The following is a 26524-nucleotide window of genomic DNA, read 5'->3' as shown; positions in this document are numbered from 1 at the left end:
TAACACATTTTTCAGCAATTATGGTTGGAGATTCACACCTACTCACAGCCGAACACCTCCGCTCCCGCATTTGATGGTGTATATTCGGGCATACGAACCTGTTCTTACCCGCTTTTTACAAACCATGGTCGGACTTTCACACCTTCTTGTAGCTGAACAAATCCGCTCCCTCTTTTGATTGTGTACAGTCGGGCATACAAACCTGTTCTTACCCGCTTTTTACAAACTATGGTTGGACATTCAAACCTTCTTGTAGCCGAACACATCCACTCCTGCTTTTGATGATGTATGGTTGGGCATTCGCACCTTTTCTTACCCATTTTTCAGTAATTATGGGTGGATATTCACACCTTCTTGCAGCGGAACACCTCCTCTCCCGCTTACGATTATGTGCGGTTTGATATTCGAAAATTTTCTTTCATGTGTTATAGCAATTATTGATAGACATTCATACCTTCTTGAAGCCGAACACATCCACTCCTGCTTTTGATGATGTATGGTTGGGCATTCGAACCTACTTGTTGCCCGTTTTTCATTAATTATGGGTAGACATTCACACCTTGTCGCAGCCAAACACCTCCGCTCCCTGTTTTGATCATGTATGTTTTGACATTCGCACCTTTTCTCACCTGCTTTTTACTATTGTCGGCCAATCACAGCTTCCTCTCCACCATACTTGTATGGTAGGAAATTCTCACCCACTCTCATCCGAAGACCTCTCCTCCCGCTTTTGTTAATATTTAGTCGGGCATTCGAACCTTTTCTTACCCACTTTTTACAAATTTTGGTCGAACATTCACACCTACTTGACGCTGAATACTTCCGCTCCACCTTTTAGTGATGTATGGTTGGCATTTGCACCTTTTGTTACCCTCTTTTTATACTGATTGCTGAAGATTAAGTTGTTCTTTCTCAAACTACAATTTTTTTTTAATTGTTGAAACTTGATTTGAAGTGGATAAATAAGGAGGACAAACAGTTTTAAGTCACGCTGATAGAAGAAATTAATTTTATAGCAAAATCTGTATTTCGTCATATGTCGAGAGATGCTTATTGCTGAAGAAGTTCTTTCTCATTCTACAAAGTACAACGTTGTTTATCGTTGAAACTTGATTAGACATGAATAAATATGAAGGACAAAGCAGTCTTAACTTGGTTTGAGTTAATTAATTCGTTTTATAGGAGAATCCGAATTCGTGCTTATTTTCGGATTCCTGAAGAATGAGTCTGGTTCTTTCTCATAATACAAAGTTTGTTGTTTATTGTTGAAACTTCATCAGAAGTGAAGAAATAAATGAATGCCTATCAACAAATGTGGGATCTAAACTCTACTGCTTCCTCTAAAATAATTTCTTTTCTCAATTCAGAAATGTGTGTGTGTAAGTCACAACACCCGTGACACCAAAACGGCTTTCTTTTCTCTCTTTTCTCTACACTCTGCACTATGAGCACACACACCAAATCAGAAAGGCTTTTTTCTCTCTTTTCTACATTATGGACTGTGGGGACACAAAACCGCTCTCTCTTTTTTTTTTGATTGTGTGCCAGGGCGTTGTCTCACGTATTAGATTATGCTTAAGATACGAATGGGTTTATCAGTCACATCAGAATCCATACATACTGATCCTCCCGTAATAAAATGGTCGGATCTTATCAAACACACTTTGTTTCTTGTGACAATCAAGTCAGCGAAACAGCGTATACACGTCAAGACACTGAATCAAGTTTGCCACAAGAACTCATAAGTTTGGCAGTATTGCTCTGCCGTCAGCAATCATACACCCATTTTATTTTCGTGAGACGTGCAGGCACCTGTTCATCTACTGTTCTATCACTATGAATTAGTTTATCTATTATCAATAAGGATACTTCTACAACTACTATCAAAGTATGTCCAGACTTCTTATGTTGTCAGTTGCTATATATGAATAAGTGGGTAGCTACTGACAAGCATTAAGCATGTCACACAGCCCAAACATATAACATTTCAGGACACACCACACAGTTAACAACCACAGTGAAGTGTCAAAGCCCAAACATTCAACAGGACACTTACACAACACATTCAAATCAAACAGTCAGACAACATACAAGAACATATACCCCAGCCGGCATTGCTCCCTGCCTATTTTCCTACAGCTCACTATGTGTGCGCACACCTTTATTCACAAACTCTTCAACTTATACTCTTTTACCGAAGCTGCTACAGCTCGATTGGCCGAATACCCTTAGATCCTATTTCGGTGAATTTGACATCTGCCTTACATGTAACAGATTAGCGGTTTAGCAGTTTTCATTTAGTTTGAGTGAAGGAATTCATTTTATAAATGCGAAGTAGACTTTAACACGGCTATGGGAGCGAGCCGAGTGTGGGCTAACCGGGAGAATTGCTTGAAAGAAACGCGACACCGAATGAGCGATCAGAACAAAGCCTCAATACGGGATTCTCGTGGTGTTTTTGTTGCTGCCTTGTCTTTTGCACAGAGTAAAAGACAAGGCAGCCATCGAATAGGGCCCGATTTTTCCTAGTTGGTCAGCCGAGGAGAAAGGGGGGGGGGAGCAAGCGTCTCAACCAAGCAAAGCTCACCATGGGGAAGGTGGCTATGCCAACTAGCCTGATGCCCTGCTCCCGCAGTGACGGATAATCGTACTCTGGTTTCTCTTCATAACGTACAAGTCTTTCGCCTTTTACTAAAGATTTCTGTGGAGAGCAGCACTAATGAGTTGTTTCTATTTTTGGCAGGCTTTACCTTTGCGGGTGAAGCCCTTTCTGTCTGTGCAAAAGAAATCTTGTTACTGTGCAGAGTGACTTCTCTGAGTAGAGTCGCCTTACTTGTTGCGACTGTTCCGATGTTCGAAGCTGGAGTGCAAAGTTGTTGCTTGAATGGTGCTTGCTGGAGCGTGCGGGAGTGCAAAGTTATACCATTTAAAAGGGCTGAAGAGTGCTCAGTGCAGCAGTTGGGCGACACTCTGGCCACCTTGAAAACCGAGGTTACATCCACTACCAGGGGCAGCCCAAGTTCTGCCGCAAGTGTGGTGAGCATGGGCACCTGGTTGAGGCTTGTACCAAGGTGTTATGTGGGAAGAGCAGAGAAATTGGGCAAACTTTTGGAGAGTGTCCAAATGGCAGGAAATTTAATCTCTGTGGAGAATTAAATCACCTCTTCAGAGATTGCCCTAAATCTTTTGCCAACAAATTAAAGACGGTAAAGCCACAGTCAAGCCAACAAAGAGAAGGACCAAAGGTGGCAGTTGGTAAACAAAGTGAAGAGGTTGACCCAATAAATTCAAACTTCCCGCCAAAAGCTTGGATTGGAAGTGAGGAGCAAAAAGGGGAGGGGCCTGTAGAGGCCTCACCACTCAGTGTTGAAGTCTGTGAGAATTCACAGGCAGAGGGTGGAGCTACGCTAAATGAGGAGGAAGAGCAGACAGGTGAGTCTAGTGAAGATACTCACCTCCCCGAAGGTCAACAGCCGAAGAGGACGGCATCTGAGCCTCTGATTCCCCAGTGGTATCAGAGAAGAGGGGGAGGGTTAGGTCCCTTTCAGACAGTTCTTCAGTGGAAGAACCTAGAGTCTTCCCCTCCGACTCACCAAATGAGGTCTCCTTTTTAACTTCAGCTCTGCAATCAACCCCCAGGGACTCAAAGTTAAATGCAACATTGCGTCAGAGGCCAACACCGAGAGTCCGAAAAGGAAATATAGATCACCCTACTCACTTTTCACCTAAAGAAATGAAGGAAGAGCTAGTTTCCCAAGAAATAACCTGTGTGTAATTTGTTTTGATAACTTAGAAAAACGAAAATGACATACCTACTTTCCTTTATGCTTTTAATGGTTCTCACCTTCTCAACACTAAATGTGAGAAGTGTGAAATCAAAGACAAGAGCCCAGAGTATTTTATCCTTCTTAGACTCCATAAAATCAGATGTGTTTTTAATACAAGAATGTGGACTACCTTTTTTAAAAAACCATAGACAATGGGAGGAAATGTGGCCCCATTTATCGATATGGAGTGGCTCAAATCAAAATAAAAATGATGGTGTGGCCATTCTAATTAAAAATCTGCATGTTCTGGTGAAAGGTAGCACAGTGGTGAGAGACGGACGGGCACTTTTAGCACACTTGAATTTTATGGGGCAAGACTTTAACCTCTTAAATATTTATGGTTTCAATGGAAAAAATGAAAGGTATGACCTTTTAGAAGATATACAGCTTTACATGCTAGGGCAAGTACCTTTAGTTGTAGGAGGGGATTTTAACTGTATCTTGAGCAGGAAAGATAGAAAAAGAGCAGGGGTAGATTTTAAAGTGGATAAGACTTCGATTTTACTTCAGGGCATATGCAGGGATTTTAAGCTTACTGACTTTTTTAAAACCATGCATCCCAGAGAGGAGGGCTTCACCTGGTTTAGTCATGATGGCACCAGAGCCTCTCGCATTGATTATTTCTTTACTAGAGATTGCCCACCCACTGATGTTAGATTAACCCCTGTTTTCTTTTCAGACCACCTTATGCTCTCCTGCACCCTTTCACCCCCTTCTGGTGTGACGGTAGGAAGTGGTCTGTGGAAACTCAACTGTTCCCTGTTGGAGGATGAAATCATAGTCAGTCAGTACAGGGAATGTTATAAACAGTGGCAGACCCTTCAAGACCTCTACGAAACACATGCACAATGGTGGGAAATGGTGAAGGAAACGACCCAGACTTTTTTTAAACAGCAAGGTAAACGTAAAAAAAGGAAAGAGAATAGATGTATGATGGGACTACATAAACGCTTACAGCGCTACTTTAAACTAAATCAGTGTGGCATAGACTTTAAAGAAGAAATCAAAGATGTCAAAAAGGAAATGTCAGTTTTAGCAGAAATAAAGAGTAAAGGAATTTTTGTAAGAAGCAGGGAACAGGAAATTGAGGAAGGTGAAAAAGAAAGAAAGTTATAAATAAAAAGGAGTGTATTCAAAATCTAAAAAGAGAAGATGGGTTTTTAACAAAATCCACACAAGAGATGATTGAAACTGTACATACCTTTTATAGTAACATGTACAAAGAGAAACCAGTGCCCTTGGAAACATCGGCAGAAATCTTAAAATTCGTTGACAAAACCGTAAAAGAGAATGCACACTTGACACAGAATTTTACTGCTTTAGAGTTAAAAAAAATGCCTAACAGGTTTTAAGAGAAGTCGAGCTCCGGGTTTAGACGGGCTTCCTGCAGAATTCTATCTGACCTATTGGGACCTTTTATCATCAGACATTTTAGATGTTTTTAAAGATTTTGAAAAACTCGACCGACTGCCTGACAGTTTTAGAGTGGGAATAGTGACTCTACTTTATAAAAAAAATGATAAGACTGACCTAAAGAATTGGAGGCCCATCACACTTTTAAACTTTGACTGTAAACATTTTAGCAAGGTTTTAGCGACACGGATGTCCTCTGTTTTAGAGGAGGTAATTCACCCAGACCAAGCTTGTGCCATCTCAGGGAGACAACTCACCGACAGCCTCGTACTGATTCGAGACATCATTGATTACGCTAGAGACAGAAACACCCGGCTTGTCATCTTAAATTTAGACTTTGAAAGAGCATTTGATCGGGTCTCGCATCAATATCTCTTTCAGGTGTTGCAAGCCATCGAAAAGGGCCCGATTGTTCCTACTTGGTGAGCTTTGCTTGGTTGAGACGCTTGCCCCCCCCCCCCCCCTGCTCCTCGGCTGACCAAGTAGAAACAATCTATTCGATGGCTGCCTTGTCTTTTACTCTGTGCAAAAGACAAGGCAGCCACAAACACCACGGGAACACCGTATTGAGGCTTTGTTCTGACCACTCATTCGGTGTCGCGTTTCTTTCAAGCAATTCTCCCGGTTAGCCCGCACTCGGCTCGCTCCCAGAGCCGTGTTAAAGTCCACTTCGCATTCACTCTCTTTTCTCAGCAGATTAAAAGAAAGTTTCATCTTGGGCTCCCTGAAACTTCCATCCTGCACCGCTGTTTGCTTTTTCACAAGAGCAGAGGAGAGCGCACCGTTCCCAGCGGCACTGCAGTACCGGGTCGAGGCTTGGAGTGAACGGAGCAAGCTTCTTTTTCAACTCCTATTCTTAAAAATCCATTTAATATGTTGTCCTCGTATAGAGGACATATTAAACTGATAAGAACAGATACTACACTTGATCTTAGCCAAAAGGCCGAGAAGCGATAACTGTCCACTGTTTCAGGTCCGAGGGCCCTTGCTGGCACAATGCGCACTTGTAGCAGTGTTCTTTTTATGGCCATAGGTGGCCAGAGTGTCACGTTGCACCTCCGCCCACCCGCTGCACTGAGCACTCTTCAGCCCTTTTAAATGGTATAACTTTGCACTCCCGCATGCTCCTGCAAGCACCATTCAAGCAACAACTTTGCACTCCAGCTTCGAACATCGGCACAGTCGCAACAAGTAAGGCGACTCTACTCAGAGAAGTCACTCTGCAAAGTAGCAAGATTTCTTTTGCACAGACAGAAAGGGCTTCACCCGCAAAGGTAAAGCCTGCCAATAATAGAAACAACTCATTAGTGCTGCTCTCCACGGAAGTCTTTAGTAAAAGGCGAAAGACTTGTATGTTATGAAGAGAAACCAGAGTACGATTATCCGTCACTGCGGGAGCAGGGCATCAGGCGTGGTGAGCTTTAATTGGTTGAGACGCTTGCCCCCCCCCCCTTGCTCCTCGGCTGACCAAGTAGGAACAATCGGGCCCTCTTCGATGGCTGCCTTGTCTTTTACTCTATGCAAAAGACAAGGCAGCAACAAAAACACCACGAGAATCCCGTATTGAGGCTTTGTTCTGACCGCTCATTCAGTGTCGCGTTTCTTTCAAGCAATTCTCCCGGTTAGCCCACACTCGGCTCGCTCCCATAGCCGTGTTAAAGTCTACTTCGCATTCACTCTCTTTTCTCAGCAGACTCTTGGGATTTTATCTATAAAATGAATTCCTTCACTCAAACTATGTGAAAACTGCTTTGTCGTTCATATTTACCATGTCTAGAAAGATTTAAACAAAAAAAACAACGTTGTACTTTGCAGTAAAAGAAAGAGCAAATCTAAAGTTTCAGGAATCCGAGAATAAGCTTACTTTCATGAGTGCTTCACGATTTCGGATTTTGCTATAAAATGAATTCCTTCACTCAAACTAAATTAAAACTGCTAAACCGCTAATCTGTTACATGTAAGGCAGATGTCAAATTCACCGAAATAGGATCTAAGGGTATTCGGCCAATCGAGCTGTAGCAGCTTCGGTAAAAGAGTATAAGTTGAAGAGTTTGTGAATAAAGGTGTGCGCACACATAGTGTGCTGTAAGAAAATAGGCAGGGAGCAATGCCGGCTGGGGTATATGTTCTTGTATGTTGTCTGACTGTTTGATTTGAATGTGTTGTGTAAGTGTCCTGTTGAATTTTACATGTTTGGGCTTTGACACTTCACTGTGGTTGTTAACTGTGTGGTGTGTCCTGAAATGTTATATGTTTGGGCTGTGTGACATGCTTAATGCTTGTCAGTAGCTACCCACTTATTCATATATAGCAACTGACAACATAAGAAGTCCGGACATACTTTGATAGTAGTTGTAGAAGTATCCTTATTGATAATAGATCACTAATTCATAGTGATAGAACAGTAGATGAACAGGTGTTTGCACATGTCTCACGGAAATAAAATGGGTGTATGATTGCTGACGGCAGAGCAATACTGCCAAACTTATGAGTTCTTGTGGCAAACTTGATTCAGTGTCTTGACGTGTATACGCTGTTTCGCTGACTTGATTGTCACAAGAAACAAAGTGTGTTTGATAAGATCCGACCATTTTATTACGGGAGGATCAGTATGTATGGATTCTGATGTGACTGATAAACCCATTCGTATCTTAAGCATAATCTAATACGTGAGACAACGCCCTGGCACACGATAAAAAAAAAAAAAGAGAGAGAGCGGTTTTGTGTCCCCACAGTCCATAATGTAGAAAAGAGAGAAAAAAGCCTTTCTGATTTGGTGTGTGTGCTCATAGTGCAGAGTGTAGAGAAAAGAAAGCCGTTTTGGTGTCACGGGTGTTGTGACTTACACACACACATTTCTAAATTGAGAAAGGAAATTATTTTAGAGGAAGCACTAGAGTTTAGATCCCACATTTGTTGATAGGCACTCATTTATTTCCTCACTTCTGATGAAGTTTCAACAATAAACAACAAACTTTGTATTATGAGAAAGAACCAGACTCATTCTTCAGGAATCCGAAAATAAGCTCTATTTTATGAGTTATGCACGAATTCGGATTCTCCTATAAAAAGAATTCATTAACTCAAATCAAGTTAAGACTGCTTTGTCCTTCATATTTATTCATGTCTAATCAAGTTTCAACGATAAACAACGTTGTACTTTGTAGAATGAGAAAGAACTTCTTCAGCAACAAGCATCTCTCGACATATGACGAAATACAGATTTTGCTATAAAATTAATTCCTTCTATCAGCCTGACTTAAAACTATTTGTCCTCCTTATTTATCCACTTCAAATCAATTTTCAACAATTAAAAAAAATTTGTAGTTTGAGAAAGAACAACTTAATCTTCAGCAATCAGTATAAAAAGAGGTGCAAATGCCAACCATACATACCTAAAAGGTGGAGCGGAAGTATTCAGCTGGAAGTAGGAGTGAATGTTCGACCATAATTTGTAAAAAGCGGGTAAGAAAAGGTTCGAATGCCCGACTATATATTAACAAAAGCGGGAGGAGAGGTCTTCGGATGAGAGTGGGTGAGAATTTCCAACCATAATCTATAAAATACGGTGAAAAAAAATATGTGAATGCCTCATAGAACACTAAAAGCGGAAGTGTTCGGCTGCAAGAAGGTGTGAATGTCCGACTATATTTGGTGAAAAGCAGGTGAAGCAAGGTCTGAATGCCCAACCTTACATCATCAAAAGCGAGATCAGAGGTGTTTGGCTGCAAGAAGGCCATAGTTTGCCAAAAGCGGGTAAGGTGCGAATGACCGACTAAATATCAACAAAAGTGGGGCGGAGGTCTTCGGATGCAAGTGGGTGTGAATATCCCACCATACAAGTATGGTGGAGAGGAAGCTGTGAATGGCCGACCATAGTAAAAGGCGGTTGAGAGAAGGTGCGAATGTCAAACCATACATAATCAAAACAGGGAGCGGAGGTGTTCAGCTGTAAGAAGGTGTGAATGTCCAACCATAGTTGGTAAAAAGCGGGTAAGAAAAGGTTAAAATACCCGACTGTACACAATCAATAGCAGGAGCGGAGTTGTTCGGCTACTAAAAGGTGTGAAAGTCCGACCATGGTTTGTAAAAAGCGGGTAAGAAAAGGTGCGAATGCCCGACAATGTATGATCAAAAGAGGGAGTGGAGGTTTTCGGCTGCAAGAAGGTCTGAATGTCCAACCATAATTTGTAAAAACCGGGGAAGAAAAGGCTCGAAAGCCCGACTATACACCATCAAAAGTGGGAGCGGAGGTGTTCAGCTGCAAGACGGTCTGAATGTCCATCAATAATTGCTAGAAAACATGAAAGAAAATTTTCGAATATCAAACTGCACATGATCATAAGCGGGAGAGGAAGTGTTCAGCTGCAAGAAGGTGTGAATGTCTACCCATAATTACTGAAAAATGGGTAAGAAAAGGTGCGAATGCCTAACCATACATCATCAAAAGAGGGAGCGGAGGTGTTCCGCTGTAAGACGGTGTGAATGTCCGACCATAGATGGTAAAAAGCGGGTAAGAAAAGGTTAAATTACCCGACTGTACACAATCAAAAGAGGGAGCGGAGTTGTTCAGCTAAGAGAAGGTGTGAAAGTCCGACCTTGGTTTGTAAAAAGCGGGTAAGAAAAGGTGCGAATGCCCGAATATACACCATCAAAAGCGGAAGCGGAGGTGTTCGGCTGCAAGATATTGTGAACGTCCGACCAAAGTTTGTAAAAAGCAGTTAAGAAAAGGTTTGAATATCTAACCAAACATAATCAAAAGCGGGAGCAGAGCTGTTCGACTGGAAGTAGGTGTGAATGTCAGATCATAATTTGCAAAAAGCTGATGAGAAAGGGTGAGAATGCCCGACTATACACCATCAAATGCGGTAGCGGAGTTGTTCGGCTGTGAGTAGGTGTGAATCTCCAACCATAATTGCTGAAAAATGTGTTAGAAAAGGTAAAAATGCCGGTCCATACATAATCAAAATCGGAAGAGGTGGTGTTCAGCTGCAAGAAGGTCTAAATGTCCATCAATAATTGCTAGAAAACATGAAAGAAAATTTTCGAAAATCAAACCACACATGATCATAAGTGGGAGAGGAGGTGTTCAGCTGCAAGAAGGTGTGAATGTCCACCCATAATACCTGAAAAATGGGTAAAAAAAAGGTGCGAATGCCCAACCATACATCATCAAAAGCAGGAGTGCATGTGTTCGGCTACAAGAAGGTGTGAACGTCCAACCAAAGTTTGTAAAAAGCAGTTAAGAAAAGGTTCGAATATCCAACCATACATAATCAAAAGCGGGAGCAGAGCTGTTCGACTGCAAGTAGGTGTGAATGTCAGATCATAATTTGCAAAAAGCTGATGAGAAAGGGTGAGAATGCCTGACTATACACAATCAAATGCGGGAGCGGAGTTGTTCGGCTGTGAGTAGGTGTGAATCTCCGACCATAATTGCTGAAAAATGTGTTAGAAAAGGTAAGAATGCCGGTCCATACATCATCAAAAGCGAGAGAGGTTGTGTTCGGCTGCAAGTAGGTGTGAATGTCCAGCCATAATTACTCACAAACGGGTAAGAAAAGGTAGTATTGCCAGACCATATATGATCAAAACAGGGAGCAGAGGTGGTTAAGCTGCAGGAAGGTTTGAATGTCCGACTAAAGTTCAAATATATTAACAAAAGCGGGAGGAGAGGTCTTCGGATGAGAGTGGTTGAAAATTTCCAACCATAATGTATAAAATGCGGTGAAAAAAAGGTGTGATAGAACACTAAAAGGTGGAGCGGAAGTGTTCGGCTGCAAGAAGGTGTGAATGTCCGACTATATTTGGTGAAAAGCAGGTTAAGCAAGGTCTGAATGCCCAACCTTACATCATCAAAAGCGAGATCAGAGGTGTTTGGCTGGAAGAAGGCCATAGTTTGCCAAAAGCGGGTAAGGTGCGAATGACCGACTAAATATCAACAAAAGTGGGGGCGGAGGTCTTCGGATGCAGGTGGGTGTGAAAATCTGTTTGACTGTGAATGGCCGACCATAGTAAAAGGCGAGTGAGAGAAGGTGCGAATGTCAAACCATACATAATCAAAACAGGGAGCGGAGGTGTTCTGCTGTAAGAAGGTGTGAATGTCCAACCATAGTTTTTAAAAAGCGGGTAAGAAAAGGTTAAAATACCCGACTGTACACAATCAATAGCGGGAGCGGAGTTGTTCGGCTACTAAAAGGTGTGAAAGTCCGACCATGGTTTGTAAAAAGTGGGTAAGAAAAGGTGCGAATGCCCGACAATGTATGATCAAAAGAGGGAGTGGAGGTTCTCGGCTGCAAGAAGGTCTGAATGTCCAACCATAATTTGTAAAAACCGGGGAAGAAAAGGCTCGAAAGCCCGACTATACACCATCAAAAGTGGGAGCGGAGGTGTTCAGCTGCAAGACGGTCTGAATGTCCATCAATAATTGCTAGAAAACATGAAAGAAAATTTTCGAATATCAAACTGCACATGATCATAAGCGGGAGAGGAGGTGTTCAGCTGCAAGAAGGTGTGAATGTCTACCCATAATTACTGAAAAATGGGTAAGAAAAGGTGCGAATGCCTAACCATACATCATCAAAAGAGGGAGCGGAGGTGTTCCGCTGTAAGACGGTGTGAATGTCCGACCATAGATGGTAAAAAGCGGGTAAGAAAAGGTTAAATTACCCGACTGTACACAATCAAAAGAGGGAGCGGAGTTGTTCAGCTAAGAGAAGGTGTGAAAGTCCGACCTTGGTTTGTAAAAAGCGGGTAAGAAAAGGTTCGTATGCCCGAATATACACCATCAAAAGCGGAAGCGGAGGTGTTCGGCTGCAAGATATTGTGAACGTCCGACCAAAGTTTGTAAAAAGTAGTTAAGAAAAGGTTCAAATATCTAACCAAACATAATCAAAAGCGGGAGCAGAGCTGTTCGACTGGAAGTAGGTGTGAATGTCAGATCATAATTTGCAAAAAGCTGATGAGAAAGGGTGAGAATGCCAGACTATACACCATCAAATGCGGTAGCGGAGTTATTTGGCTGTGAGTAGTTGTGAATCTCCAACCATAATTGCTGAAAAATGTGTTTGAAAAGGTAAAAATGCCGGTCCATACATCATCAAAATCGGGAGAGGTGGTGTTCAGCTGCAAGAAGGTCTAAATGTCCATCAATAATTGCTAGAAAACATGAAAGAAAATTTTCGAATATCAAACCTTACATGATCATTAGCGGGAGAGGAGGTGTTCAGCTGCAAGAAGGTGTGAATGTCCAGCCATAATTACTCACAAACGGGTAAGAAAAGGTAGTATTGCCAGACCATATATGATCAAAACAGGGAGCGGAGGTGGTTCAGCTGCAAGAAGGTTTGAATGTCCGACTAAAGTTTGTAAAAAGCGGGTAAGACAAGGTGTGAATGCCCGACAATGTATGATCAAAAGAGGAGCGGAGGTTTTCGGCTGCAAGAAGGTCTGAATGTCCACCCATAATTACTGAAAAATGGGTAAGAAAAGGTGCGAAAGCCCAACCGCACATGATCATAAGTGGATGAGAAGGTGTTCGACTGCAAGTAGGTGTGAATGTAAGATCATAATTTGTAAAAAGCGGGTAAGAAAAGTTAAGAATGCCCAACCATAAATTATCAAAAGTGGCAGCAGAGTTTCGGCTGGTATTTATCAATGTCTAGATAGATTTCAACAAAAAACAACGTTGTACTTTGCAGTAAAAGAAAGTGCAAATCAAAAGTTTTAGGAATCCGAGAATAAGCTTATTTTCATGAGTTCTGCACGATTTCGGATTTTATGTATAAAATGAATTTCTTCACGCAAACTAAGTTAACACTGCTTTGTCCTTCATATGTACCCATTTCTACATATATTTCAAGCATAAACTTCCTCATATTACCCTGAATGAGAAAGAGCCACACTTGTGATTAAGCCATACCTCCCTTTTGAGGAGTTCTGCATGATTTGGGATTTTATCTATAAAATTAATTCCTTCACTCAAACTATGTTAAAACGGCTTTTACCTTCATATTTATCAATGTCTCGATAGATTTAAACAAAAAACAACGTTGTACTTTGCAATAAAAGAAAGAGCAAATCAAAAGTTTTAGGAATCCGAGAATAAGCTTATTTTCATGTGTTCTGCACGATTTCGGATTTTATGTATAAAATGAATTCATTCACTCAAACCAAGTTAAAACTGCTTTTTCCTTCATATTTATCAATGTCTAGATCGACTTCAACAAAGAACAACATTGTATTTTGCAGTAGAAGAAAGAGCAACACTGAAGGATCAGGAATCCGAGAATAAGCTTCTTTTCATACGTTCTGCATGATTTGGGATTTTATGTATAAAATGAATTCCTTCACTCAAACTAAGTTAACACTGCTTTGTCCTTCATATGTACCCATTTCTACATATATTTCAAGCATAAACTTCCTCATACTACCCTGAATGAGAAAGAACCACACTTGTGATTAAGCCATACGCCCCTTTTGAGGAGTTCTGCATGATTTGGGATTTTATCTATAAAATCAATTCCTTCACTCAAACTATGTTAAAACGGCTTTTACCTTCATATTTATCAATGTCTCGATAGATTTAAACAAAAAAAACAACGTTGTACTTTGCAGTAAAAGAAAGAGCCATTCAAAAGTTTTAGGAATCCGAGAATAAGCTTATTTTCATGAGTTCTGCACGATTTCGGATTTTATGTATAAAATGAATTCATTCACTCAAACCAAGTTAAAACTGCTTTTTCCTTCATATTTATCAATGTCTAGATCGACTTCAACAAAGAACAACATTGTATTTTGCAGTAGAAGAAAGAGCAACACTGAAGGATCAGGAATCCGAGAATAAGCTTATTTTCTTATGGGCAAGTGGGAACTGCTTTGTCCTTCATATTTATCAATGTGTAGATGGATTTCAACTTCTTCTACGGCAAAGTCCAATGTTTTTCTTTGTTGAAGTCGATCTAGACATTGATGAATATGGAAGGACAAAGCAGTTTTAACTTGGTTTGAGCAAAGCAATTCATTTTATAGCAAAATCCGAAATCGTGCAGAACTCATGAAAGCAGGCTTATACTCGGATTCCTGAAACTTTAGATTTGCTCTTTCTTTTACTGCAAAGTACAACGTTGTTTTTTTGTTTAAATATTTCTAGACATGGTAAATATGAAGGACAAATCAGTTTTAACATAGTTTGAGTGAAGTAATGCATTTTATAAGCAAAATCCCAAATCATGCAGAACTCACGAAATGCTTTTTCTCGCTTTTCACTGCTTTTTACAAACTTTGGTCGGACGTTCACACCTTCTTGCATCCGAACACCTCCGCTTCCACTTTTGATGATGTATATTCGGGCATTCGAACCTTTTTTTACCCGCTTTTTACAAACCATTGTCGGACTTTCACACCTTCTTGCAGCCGAACACCTCCACTCTCTCTTTTGATCATACATTGTTGGGCATTCGCACCTTGTCTTACCCGCTTTTTACAAACTATAGTCAGACATTCACACCTTGCAGCTGAACCTCCGCTCCCTGTTTTGATCATGTATGGTCTGGCAATACTACCTTTTCTTCCCCCGTTTGTGAGTAATTATGGCTGGACATTCACACCTACTTGCAGTCGAACTGCTCTGCTCCCGCTTTTGATTATGTTTGGTTTGGATATTCGAACCTTTTCTTAACTGCTTTTTACAAACCATGGTCGGACTTTCACACCTTCTTGTAGCCGAACAACTCCGCTCCCGCTATTGATTGTGTACAGTCGGGTATTTTAACCTTTTCTTACCCGCTTTTTACCAACTATGGTCGGACATTCACACCGTCTTACAGCGGAACACCTCCGCTCCCGCTTTTTATGGTGTATAGTCGGGCATTCGAACCTTTTCTTACCCGCTATTTACAAACTATGGTAGGACATTCAAACCTTCGTGTATCCGAAAACCTCCGCTCTCTCTTTTGATCATACATTGTCGGACATTCGCACCTTTTCTTACCCACTTTTTACAAACCATGGTCGGACTGTCACACCTTCTTGTAGCCGAACACATCCGCTCCCGCTATTGATTGTGTACAGGCGGGTATTTTAACCTTTTCTTACCCGCTTTTTACCAAGTATGGTCGGACATTCACACCTCCGTACAGCGGAACACCTCCGCTCCCTCTTTTGATGGTGTATGTTCGGGCATTCAAACCTTTTCTTACCCGCTTTTTCCAAACTATGGTCGGCTATTCACAGCTTCCTCTCCACCATACTTGTATGGTGGGATATTCACACCCACTTGCATCCGAAAACCTCCGCCCCAATTTTGTTGATATTTAGTCGGACATTCGCACCTTACCCGCTTTTGGCAAACTATGGCCTTCTTGCAGCCAAACACCTCTGATCTCGCTTTTGATGATGTAAGGTTGGGCATTCAGACCTTGCTTCACCTGCTTTTCACCAAATATAGTCGGACATTCACACCCACTTGCATCCGAAGACCTCCGCCCCAAATTTTGTTGATATTTAGTCGGACATTCGCACCTTACCCGCTTTTGGCAAACTATGGCCTTCTTGCAGCCAAACACCTCTGATCTCGCTTTTGATGATGTAAGGTTGGGCATTCAGACCTTGCTTCACCTGCTTTTCACCAAATATAGTCGGACATTCACACCCACTTGCATCCGAAGACCTCCGCCCCAAATTTTGTTGATATTTAGTCGGACATTCGCACCTTACCCGCTTTTGGCAAACTATGGCCTTCTTGCAGCCAAACACCTCTGATCTCGCTTTTGATGATGTAGGGTTGGGCATTCAGACCTTGCTTCACCTGCTTTTCACCAAATATAGTCGGACATTCACACCTTCTTGCAGCCGAACACTTCCGCTCCACCTTTTAGTGTTCTATCACACCTTTTTTTCACCGCATTTTATACATTATGGTTGGAAATTTTCAAACACTCTCATCCGAAGACCTCTCCTCCCGCTTTTGTTAATATATTTGAACTTTAGTCGGACATTCAAACCTTCTTGCAGCTGAACCACCTCCGCTCCCTGTTTTGATCATATATGGTCTGGCAATGCTACCTTTTCTTACCCGTTTGTGAGTAATTATGGCTGGACATTCACACCTACTTGCAGCCAAACACAACCTCTCTCGCTTTTGATGATGTATGGACCGGCATTCTTACCTTTTCTAACACATTTTTCAGCAATTATGGTCGGATATTCACACCTACTCACAGCCGAACAACTCCGCTCCCGCATTTGATGGTGTATAGTCGGGCATTCTCACCCTTTCTCATCAGCTTTTTGCAAATTATGATCTGACATTCACACCTACTTGCAGTCGAACAGCTCTGCTCCCGCTTTTGATTATGTATGTTTGGATATTCGAACCTTTTCTTAACTGCTTTTTACAAACTTTGGTTGGACGTTCACACCTTCTTGTAGCCGAACACATGCACTCCTGCTTTTGATGATGTATGGTTGGGCATTCGCACCTTTTTTTTTACCCATTTTTCAGGTATTATGGGTGGACATTCACACCTTCTTGCAGCTGAACACCTCCTCTCCCACTTATGATCATGTGTGGTTTGATTTTCGAAAATTTTCTTTCATGTTTTCTAGCAATTATTGATGGACATTTAGACCTTCTTGCAGCTGAACACCACCTCTCCCGATTTTGATTATGTATGGACCGGCATTTTTACCTTTTCTAACACATTTTTCAGCAATTATGGTTGGAGATTCTCACCTACTCACAGCCGAACAACTCCGCTACCGCATTTGATGGTGTATAGTCGGGCATTCTGACCCTTTCTCATCAGCTTTTTGCAAATTATGATCTGACATTCACACCTACTTGCAGTCGAACAGCTCTGCTCCCGCTTTTGATTATGTATGGTTGGATATTCGAATCTTTTCTTAACTGCTTTTTACAAACTTTGGTTGGACGTTCACACCCTCTTGTAGCCGAACACATGCACTCCTGCTTTTGATGATGTATGGTTGGGCATTCGCACCTTTTTTTTACCCATTTTTCAGGTATTATGGGTGGACATTCACACCTTCTTGCAGCTGAACACCTCCTCTCCCACTTATGATCATGTGTGGTTTGATTTTCGAAAATTTTCTTTCATGTTTTCTAGCAATTATTGATGGACATTTAGACCTTCTTGCAGCTGAACACCACCTCTCCCGATTTTGATGATGTATGGACCGGCATTTTTAACCTTTTCTAACACATTTTTCAGCAATTATGGTTGGAGATTCACACCTACTCACAGCCGAACAACTCCGCTACCGCATTTGATGGTGTATAGTCGGGCATTCTGACCCTTTCTCATCAGCTTTTTGCAAATTATGATCTGACATTCACACCTACTTCCAGTCGAACAGCTCTGCTCCCGCTTTTGATTATGTTTGGTTAGATATTCGAACCTTTTCTTAACTGCTTTTTACAAACTTTGGTCGGACGTTCACAATATCTTGCAGCCGAACACCTCCACTTCCGCTTTTGATGGTGTATATTCGGGCATACGAACCTTTTCTTACCTGCTTTTTACAAACCAAGGTCGGACTTTCACACCTTCTCTTAGCTGAACAACTCCGCTCCCTCTTTTGATTGTGTACAGTCGGGTAATTTAACCTTTTCTTACCCGCTTTTTACCATCTATGGTCGGACATTCACACCGTCTTACAGCGGAACACCTCCGCTCCCTCTTTTGATGATGTATGGTTAGGCATTCGCACCTTTTCTTACCCATTTTTCAGTAATTATGGGTAGACATTCACACCTTCTTGCATCTGAACACCTCCTCTCCCGCTTATGATCATGTGCAGTTTGATATTCGAAAATTTTCTTTCATGTTTTCTAGCAATTATTGATGGACATTCAGACCGTCTTGCAGCTGAACACCTCCGCTCCCACTTTTGATGGTGTATAGTCGGGCTTTCGAGCCTTTTCTTCCCCGGTTTTTACAAATTATGGTTGGACATTCAGACCTTCTTGCAGCCGAAAACCTCCACTCCCTCTTTTGATCATACATTGTCGGGCATTCACACCTTTTCTTACCCGCTTTTTACAAACCATGGTCGGACTTTCACACCTTTTAGTAGCCGAACAACTCCGCTCCCGCTATTGATTGTGTACAGTCGGGTATTTTAACCTTTTCTTACCCGCTTTTTACCAACTATGGTTGGACATTCACACCTTCTTACAGCAGAACACCTCCGCTCCCTGTTTTGATTATGTATGGTTTGACATTCGCACCTTCTCTCACACGCCTTTTACTATGGTCGGCCATTCACAGCTTCCTCTCCACCATACTTGTATGGTGGGATATTCACACCCACTTGCATCCGAAGACCTCCGCCCCCACTTTTGTTGATATTTAGTCGGTCATTCGCACCTTACCCGCTTTTGGCAAACTATGGCCTTCTTGCAGCCAAACACCTCTGATCTCGCTTTTGATGATGTAAGGTTGGGCATTCAGACCTTGCTTCACCTGCTTTTCACCAAATATAGTCGGACATTCACACCCACTTGCATCCGAAGACCTCCGCCCCAAATTTTGTTGATATTTAGTCGGACATTCGCACCTTACCCGCTTTTGGCAAACTATGGCCTTCTTGCAGCCAAACACCTCTGATCTCGCTTTTGATGATGTAAGGTTGGGCATTCAGACCTTGCTTCACCTGCTTTTCACCAAATATAGTCGGACATTCACACCTTCTTGCAGCCGAACACTTCCGCTCCACCTTTTAGTGTTCTATCACACCTTTTTTTCACCGCATTTTATACATTATGGTTGGAAATTTTCAACCACTCTCATCCGAAGACCTCTCCTCCCGCTTTTGTTAATATATTTGAACTTTAGTCGGACATTCAAACCTTCTTGCAGCTGAACCACCTCCGCTCCCTGTTTTGATCATATATGGTCTGGCAATACTACCTTTTCTTACCCGTTTGTGAGTAATTATGGCTGGACATTCACACCTACTTGCAGCCGAACACAACCTCTCTCGCTTTTGATGATGCATGGACCGGCATTCTTACCTTTTCTAACACATTTTTCAGCAATTATGGTCGGAGATTCACACCTACTCACAGCCGAACAACTCCGCTCCCGCATTTGATGGTGTATAGTCGGGCATTCTCACCCTTTCTCATTAGCTTTTTGCAAATTATGATCTGACATTCACACCTACTTGCAGTCGAACAGCTCTGCTCCCGCTTTTGATTATGTATGGTTGGATATTCGAACCTTTTCTTAACTGCTTTTTACAAACTTTGGTTGGACGTTCACACCTTCTTGTAGCCGAACACATGCACTCCTGCTTTTGATGATGTATGGTTGGGCATTCGCACCTTTTTTTTACCCATTTTTCAGGTATTATGGGTGGACATTCACACCTTCTTGCAGCTGAACACCTCCTCTCCCACTTATGATCATGTGTGGTTTGATTTTCGAAAATTTTCTTTCATGTTTTCTAGCAATTATTGATGGACATTTAGACCTTCTTGCAGCTGAACATCACCTCTCCCGATTTTGATTATGTATGGACCGGCATTTTTACCTTTTCTAACAAATTTTTCAGCAATTATGGTTGGAGATTCACACCTACTCACAGCCGAACAACTCCGCTACCGCATTTGATGGTGTATAGTCGGGCATTCGAGCCTTTTCTTCCCCGGTTTTTACAAATTATGGTTGGACATTCAGACCTTCTTGCAGCCGAAAACCTCCACTCCCTCTTTTGATCATACATTGTCGGGCATTCGCACCTTCTCTTACCCGCTTTTTACAAACCATGGTCGGACTTTCACACCTTTTAGTAGCCGAACAACTCCGCTCCCGCTATTGATTGTGTACAGTCGGGTATTTTAACCTTTTCTTACCCGCTTTTTACCAACTATGGTTGGACATTCACACCTTCTTACAGCAGAACACCTCCGCTCCCTGTTTTGATTATGTATGGTTTGACATTCGCACCTTCTCTCACCCGCCTTTTACTATGGTCGGCCATTCACAGCTTCCTCTCCACCATACTTGTATGGTGGGATATTCACACCCACTTGCATCCGAAGACCTCCGCCCCCACTTTTGTTGATATTTAGTCGGTCATTCGCACCTTACCCGCTTTTGGCAAACTATGGCCTTCTTGCAGCCAAACACCTCTGATCTCGCTTTTGATGATGTAAGGTTGGGCATTCAGACCTTGCTTCACCTGCTTTTCACCAAATATAGTCGGACATTCACACCCACTTGCATCCGAAGACCTCCGCCCCAAATTTTGTTGATATTTAGTCGGACATTCGCACCTTACCCGCTTTTGGCAAACTATGGCCTTCTTGCAGCCAAACACCTCTGATCTCGCTTTTGATGATGTAAGGTTGGGCATTCAGACCTTGCTTCACCTGCTTTTCACCAAATATAGTCGGACATTCACACCTTCTTGCAGCCGAACACTTCCGCTCCACCTTTTAGTGTTCTATCACACCTTTTTTTCACCGCATTTTATACATTATGGTTGGAAATTTTCAACCACTCTCATCCGAAGACCTCTCCTCCCGCTTTTGTTAATATATTTGAACTTTAGTCGGACATTCAAACCTTCTTGCAGCTGAACCACCTCCGCTCCCTGTTTTGATCATATATGGTCTGGCAATACTACCTTTTCTTACCCGTTTGTGAGTAATTATGGCTGGACATTCACACCTACTTGCAGCCGAACACAACCTCTCTCGCTTTTGATGATGCATGGACCGGCATTCTTACCTTTTCTAACACATTTTTCAGCAATTATGGTCGGATATTCACACCTACTCACAGCCGAACAACTCCGCTCCCGCATTTGATGGTGTATAGTCGGGCATTCTCACCCTTTCTCATCAGCTTTTTGCAAATTATGATCTGACATTCACACCTACTTGCAGTCGAACAGCTCTGCTCCCGCTTTTGATTATGTATGGTTGGATATTCGAACCTTTTCTTAACTGCTTTTTACAAACTTTGGTTGGATGTTCACACCTTCTTGTAGCCGAACACATGCACTCCTGCTTTTGATGATGTATGGTTGGGCATTCGCACCTTTTTTTTACCCATTTTTCAGGTATTATGGGTGGACATTCACACCTTCTTGCAGCTGAACACCTCCTCTCCCACTTATGATCATGTGTGGTTTGATTTTCGAAAATTTTCTTTCATGTTTTCTAGCAATTATTGATGGACATTTAGACCTTCTTGCAGCTGAACACCACCTCTCCCGATTTTGATTATGTATGGACCGGCATTTTTACCTTTTCGAACACATTTCTAAATTGAGAAAGGAAATTATTTTAGAGGAAGCGCTAGAGTTTAGATCCCACATTTGTTGATAGGCATTCATTTATTTCTTCACTTCTGATAAAAATGATAAGACTGACCTAAAGAATTGGAGGCCCATCACACTTTTAAACTTTGACTGTAATCTTTTTAGCAAGGTTTTAACGACACGGATGTCCTCTGTTTTAGAAGAGGTAATTCACCCAGACCAGGCTTGTGCCATCTCAGAGAGACAACTCACCGACAGCCTCGTACTGATTCGAGACATCATTGATTACGCTAGAGACAGAAACACCCGGCTTGTCATCTTAAATTTAGACTTTGAAAAAGCTTTTGATCGGGTCTCTCATCAATATCTCTTTCAGGTGTTGCAGCCATCGAATAGGGCCCGATTGTTCCTACTTGGTGAGATTTGCTTGGTTGAGACGCTTGCTCCCCCCCCTTGCTCCTCGGCTGACCAAGTAGGAACAATCGGGCCCTATTCGATGGCTGCCTTGTCTTTTACTCTGTGCAAAAGACAAGGCAGCCACAAACACCACGGGAACACCGTATTGAGGCTTTGTTCTGACCACTCATACGGTGTCGCGTTTCTTTCAAGCAATTCTCCCGGTTAGCCCACACTCGGCTCGCTCCCAGAGCTGTGTTAATGTCTACTTCGCATTCACTCTCTTTTCTCAGCAGATTAAAAGAAAGTTTCATCTTGGGCTCCCTGAAACTTCCATCCTGCACCGCTGTTTGCTTTTTCACAAGAGCAGAGAAGAGCGCACCGTTCCCAGCGGCACTGCAGTACTGGGTCGATGCTTGGAGTGAACGGAGCAAGCTTCTTTTTCAACTCCTATTCTTAAAAATCCATTTAATATGTAGTCCTCGTATAGGGGACATATTAAACTGATAAGAACAGATACTACACTTGATCTTAGCCAAAAGGCCGAGAAGCGATAACTGTCCACTGTTTCAGGTCCGAGGGCCCTTGCTGGCACAATGCGCACTTGTAGCAGTGTTCTTTTTATGGCCATAGGTGGCCAGAGTGTCACGTTGCACCTCCGCCCACCCGTTGCACTGAGCACTCTTCAGCCCTTTTAAATGGTATAACTTTGCACTCCCGCATGCTCCAGCAAGCACCATTCAAGCAACAACTTTGCACTCCAGCTTCGAACATCGGCACAATCGCAACAAGTAAGGCGACTCTATGTTATGAAGAGAAACCAGAGTACGATTATCCGTCACTGCGGGAGCAGGGCATCAGGCTAGTTGCCATAGCCACCTTCCCCATGGTGAGCGTTGCTTGGTTGAAACGCTTGCCCCTGTGCAATCGACAAGGCAGCAACAAAAACACCATGGGAACACGGTATTGAGGCTTTGTTCTGACCGCTCATTCGGTGTCGCGTTTCTTTCAAGCAATTCTCCCGGTTAGCCCACACTCGGCTCGCTCCCAGAGCCGTGTTAAAGTCTACTTCGCATTCACTCTCTTTTCTCAGCAGACTCTTGGGATTTTATCTATAAAATGAATTCCTTCACTCAAACTATGTTAAAACTGCTTTGTCCTTCATATTTACCATGTCTAGAAAGATTAAAAAAAAATAAAAAAAACGTTGTACTTTGCAGTAAAAGAAAGAGCAAATCTAAAGTTTCAGGAATCCGAGAATAAGCTTACTTTCATGAGTTCTTCACGATTTCGGATTTTGCTATAAAATGAATTCCTTCACTCAAACTAAATTAAAACTGCTAAACCGCTAATCTGTTACATGTAAGGCAGATGTCAAATTCACCGAAATAGGATCTAAGGGTATTCGGCCAATCGAGCTGTAGCAGCTTTGGTAAAAGAGTATAAGTTGAAGAGTTTGTGAATAAAGGTGTGCGCACACATAGTGAGCTGTAGGAAAATAGGCAGGGAGCAATGCCGGCTGGGGTATATGTTCTTGTATGTTGTCTGACTGTTTGATTTGAATGTGTTGTGTAAGTGTCCTGTTGAATGTTACATGTTTGGGCTTTGACACTTCACTGTGGTTGTTAACTGTGTGGTGTGTCCTGAAATGTTATATGTTTGGGCTGTGTGACATGCTTAATGCTTGTCAGTAGCTACCCACTTATTCATATATAGCAACTGACAACATAAGAAGTCTGGACATACTTTGATAGTAGTTGTAGAAGTATCCTTATTGATAATAGATAAACTAATTCATAGTGATAGAACAGTAGATGAACAGGTGCCTGCACATGTCTCACGAAAATAAAATGGGTGTATGATTGCTGACGGCAGAGCAATACTGCCAAACTTATGAGTTCTTGTGGCAAACTTGATTCAGTGTCTTGACGTGTATACGCTGTTTCGCTGACTTGATTGTCACAAGAAACAAAGTGTGTTTGATAAGATCCGACCATTTTATTACGGGAGGATCAGTATGTATGGATTCTGATGTGACTGATAAACCCATTCGTATCTTAAGCATAATCTAATACGTGAGACAACGCCCTGGCACACAATCAAAAAAAAAAAGAGAGAGCGGTTTTGTGTCCCCACAGTCCATAATGTAGAAAAGAGAGAAAAAAGCCTTTCTGATTTGGTGTGTGTGCTCACAGTGCAGAGTGTAGAGAAAAGAGAGAAAAGAAAGCCGTTTTGGTGTCACGGGTGTTGTGACTTACACACACACATTTCTAAATTGAGAAAGGAAATTATTTTAGAGGAAGCAATAGAGTTTAGATCCCACATTTGTTGATAGGCATTCATTTATTTCTTCACTTCTGATGAAGTTTCAACAATAAACAACAAACTTTGTATTATGAGAAAGAACCAGACTCATTCTTCAGGAATCCGAAAATAAGCTCTATTTTACGAGTTATGCACGAATTCGGATTCTCCTATAAAACGAATTCCTTAACTCTAACCAAGTTAAGACTGCTTTGTCCTTCATATTTATTCATGTCTAATCAAGTTTCAACGATAAACAACGTTGTACTTTGTAGAATGAGAAAGAACTTCTTCAGCAATAAGCGTCTCACGACATATGACGAAATACAGATTTTGCTATAAAATTAATTCCTTCTATCAGCCTGACTTAAAACTGTTTGTCCTCCTTATTTATCCACTTCAAATCAAGTTTCAACAATTAAAAAAATGCTGTAGTTTGAGAAAAAACAACTTAATCTTAAGCAATCATTATAAAAAGAGGGTAAGAAAAGGTGCAAATGCCAACCATACATCACTAAAAGGTGGAGCGGAAGTATTCGGCTGCAAGTAGGTGTGAATGTTCGACCATAATTTGTAAAAAGCGGGTAAGAAAAGGTTCGAATGCCCGACTATATATTAACAAAAGTGGGAGGAGAGGTCTTCGGATGAGAGTGGGTGAGAATTTCCAACCATAATCTATAAAATGCGGTGGAAAAAAAAGGTGTGAATACCCCATAGAACACTAAAAGGTGAAGCGGAAGGGTTCGGCTGCAAGAAGGTGTGAATGTCCGACTATATTTGGTGAAAAGCAGGTGAAGCAAGGTCTGAATGCCCAACCTTACATCATCAAAAGCGAGATCAGAGGTGTTTGGCTGCAAGAAGGCCATAGTTTGCCAAAAGCGGGTAAGGTGCGAATGACCGATTATACACCATCAACAAAAGTGGGGGCGGAGGTGTTCAGCTGCAAGAAGGTCTGAATGTCCAACAATAATTGCTAGAAAACATGAAAGAGAATTTTTGAATATCAAACCGCACATGATCATAAGCGGCAGAGGAGGTGTGCAGCTGCAAGAAGGTGTGAGTGTCCAACCATAATTACTGAAAAATGGGTAAGAAAAGGTTTGAATGCCCAACCATGCATCATCAAAAGCAGGAGTGGATGTGTTCGGCTACAAGAAGGTTTGAATGTCCAACCATAGTTTGTAAAAAGCGGGTAAGAAAAGGTTCGAATGCCCGAACATACACCATCAAAAGCAGAAGCGGAGGTGTTCAGCTGAAAGAAGGTCTGAATGTCCATCAGTAATTGCTAGAAAACATGAAAGAAAATTTTCGAATATCAAACCACACATGATCATAAGTGGGAGAGGAGGTGTTCAGCTGCAAGAAGGTGTGAATGTCCACCCATAATTACTGAAAAATGGGTAAGAAAAGGTGCAAGTGCCAACCATACATCACTAAAAGGTGGAGCGGAAGTATTCGGCTGCAAGTAGGTGCGAATGCTTGACAATGTATGATCAAAAGAGGGAGCGGAGGTTTTCGGCTGCAAGGTCTGAATGTCCAACCATAATTTGTAAAAACCGGGGAAGAAAAGGCTCGAAAGCCCGACTATACACCATCAAAAGCGGGAGCGGAGGTGTTCGGCTGCAAGTAATTGTGAATGTTCGACCAAAATTTGTAAAAAGCGGGTAAGAAAAGGTTCGAATGCCCGACTATATATTAACCAAAGCAGGAGGAGAGGTCTTCGGATAAGAGTGGGTGAGAATTTCCAACCATAATCTATAAAATGCGGTGAAAAAAAAGGTGTGAATACCCCATAGAACACTAAAATCTGGAGCAGAAGTGTTCGGCTGCAAGAAGGTGTGAATGTCCGACTATATTTGGTGAAAAGCAGGTGAAGCAAGGTCTGAATGCCCAACCTTACATCATCAAAAGCAAGATCAGAGTTGTTTGGCTGCAAGAAGGCCATAGTTTGCCAAAAGTGGGTAAGGTGCGAATGTCCGACTAAATATCAACAAAATTTGGGGCGGAGGTTTTCGGATGCAAGTGGGTGTGAATATCCCACCATACAAGTATGGTGGAGAGGAAGCTGTGAATAGCCGACCATAGTTTGGAAAAAGCGGGTAAGAAAAGGTTTGAATGCCCGAACATACACCATCAAAAGAGGGAGCGGAGGTGTTCCGCTGTACGAAGGTGTGAATGTCCGACCATACTTGGTAAAAAGTGGGTAAGAAAAGGTTAAAATACCCGACTGTACACAATCAATAGCGGGAGCGGATGTGTTCGGCTACAAGAAGGTGTGACAGTCCGAC

General features: G+C 42.0%; 4 non-coding genes across 4 annotated transcripts; 1 reads left to right on the top strand and 3 right to left on the bottom strand.

The window, feature by feature from the left end:
• The first annotated feature begins 2647 nt into the window (after window positions 1-2647).
• LOC140274189 (U5 spliceosomal RNA) lies at window positions 2648-2761 on the top strand. The gene has a single exon (XR_011908164.1). It is a non-coding gene; the product is annotated as a U5 spliceosomal RNA (small nuclear RNA).
• Window positions 2762-6011: 3250 nt separating this feature from the next.
• On the bottom strand, window positions 6012-6195 carry LOC140274325 (U2 spliceosomal RNA). Its single transcript, XR_011908289.1, has one exon. It is a non-coding gene; the product is annotated as a U2 spliceosomal RNA (small nuclear RNA).
• Window positions 6196-6503: 308 nt separating this feature from the next.
• Window positions 6504-6617, bottom strand: LOC140274129 (U5 spliceosomal RNA). Its single transcript, XR_011908110.1, has one exon. It is a non-coding gene; the product is annotated as a U5 spliceosomal RNA (small nuclear RNA).
• Window positions 6618-22303: 15686 nt separating this feature from the next.
• LOC140274264 (U2 spliceosomal RNA) lies at window positions 22304-22487 on the bottom strand. The gene has a single exon (XR_011908234.1). It is a non-coding gene; the product is annotated as a U2 spliceosomal RNA (small nuclear RNA).
• Window positions 22488-26524: the final 4037 nt, after the last annotated feature.

The sequence above is a fragment of the Leuresthes tenuis genome, unplaced genomic scaffold, assembly GCF_036924035.1.
Source record: "Leuresthes tenuis unplaced genomic scaffold, fLeuTen1.0.hap1 SCAF_17, whole genome shotgun sequence".
Taxonomy (NCBI): Eukaryota; Metazoa; Chordata; class Actinopteri; order Atheriniformes; family Atherinopsidae; genus Leuresthes; species Leuresthes tenuis.
This window is presented reverse-complemented; position numbering and strand designations above follow the sequence as displayed.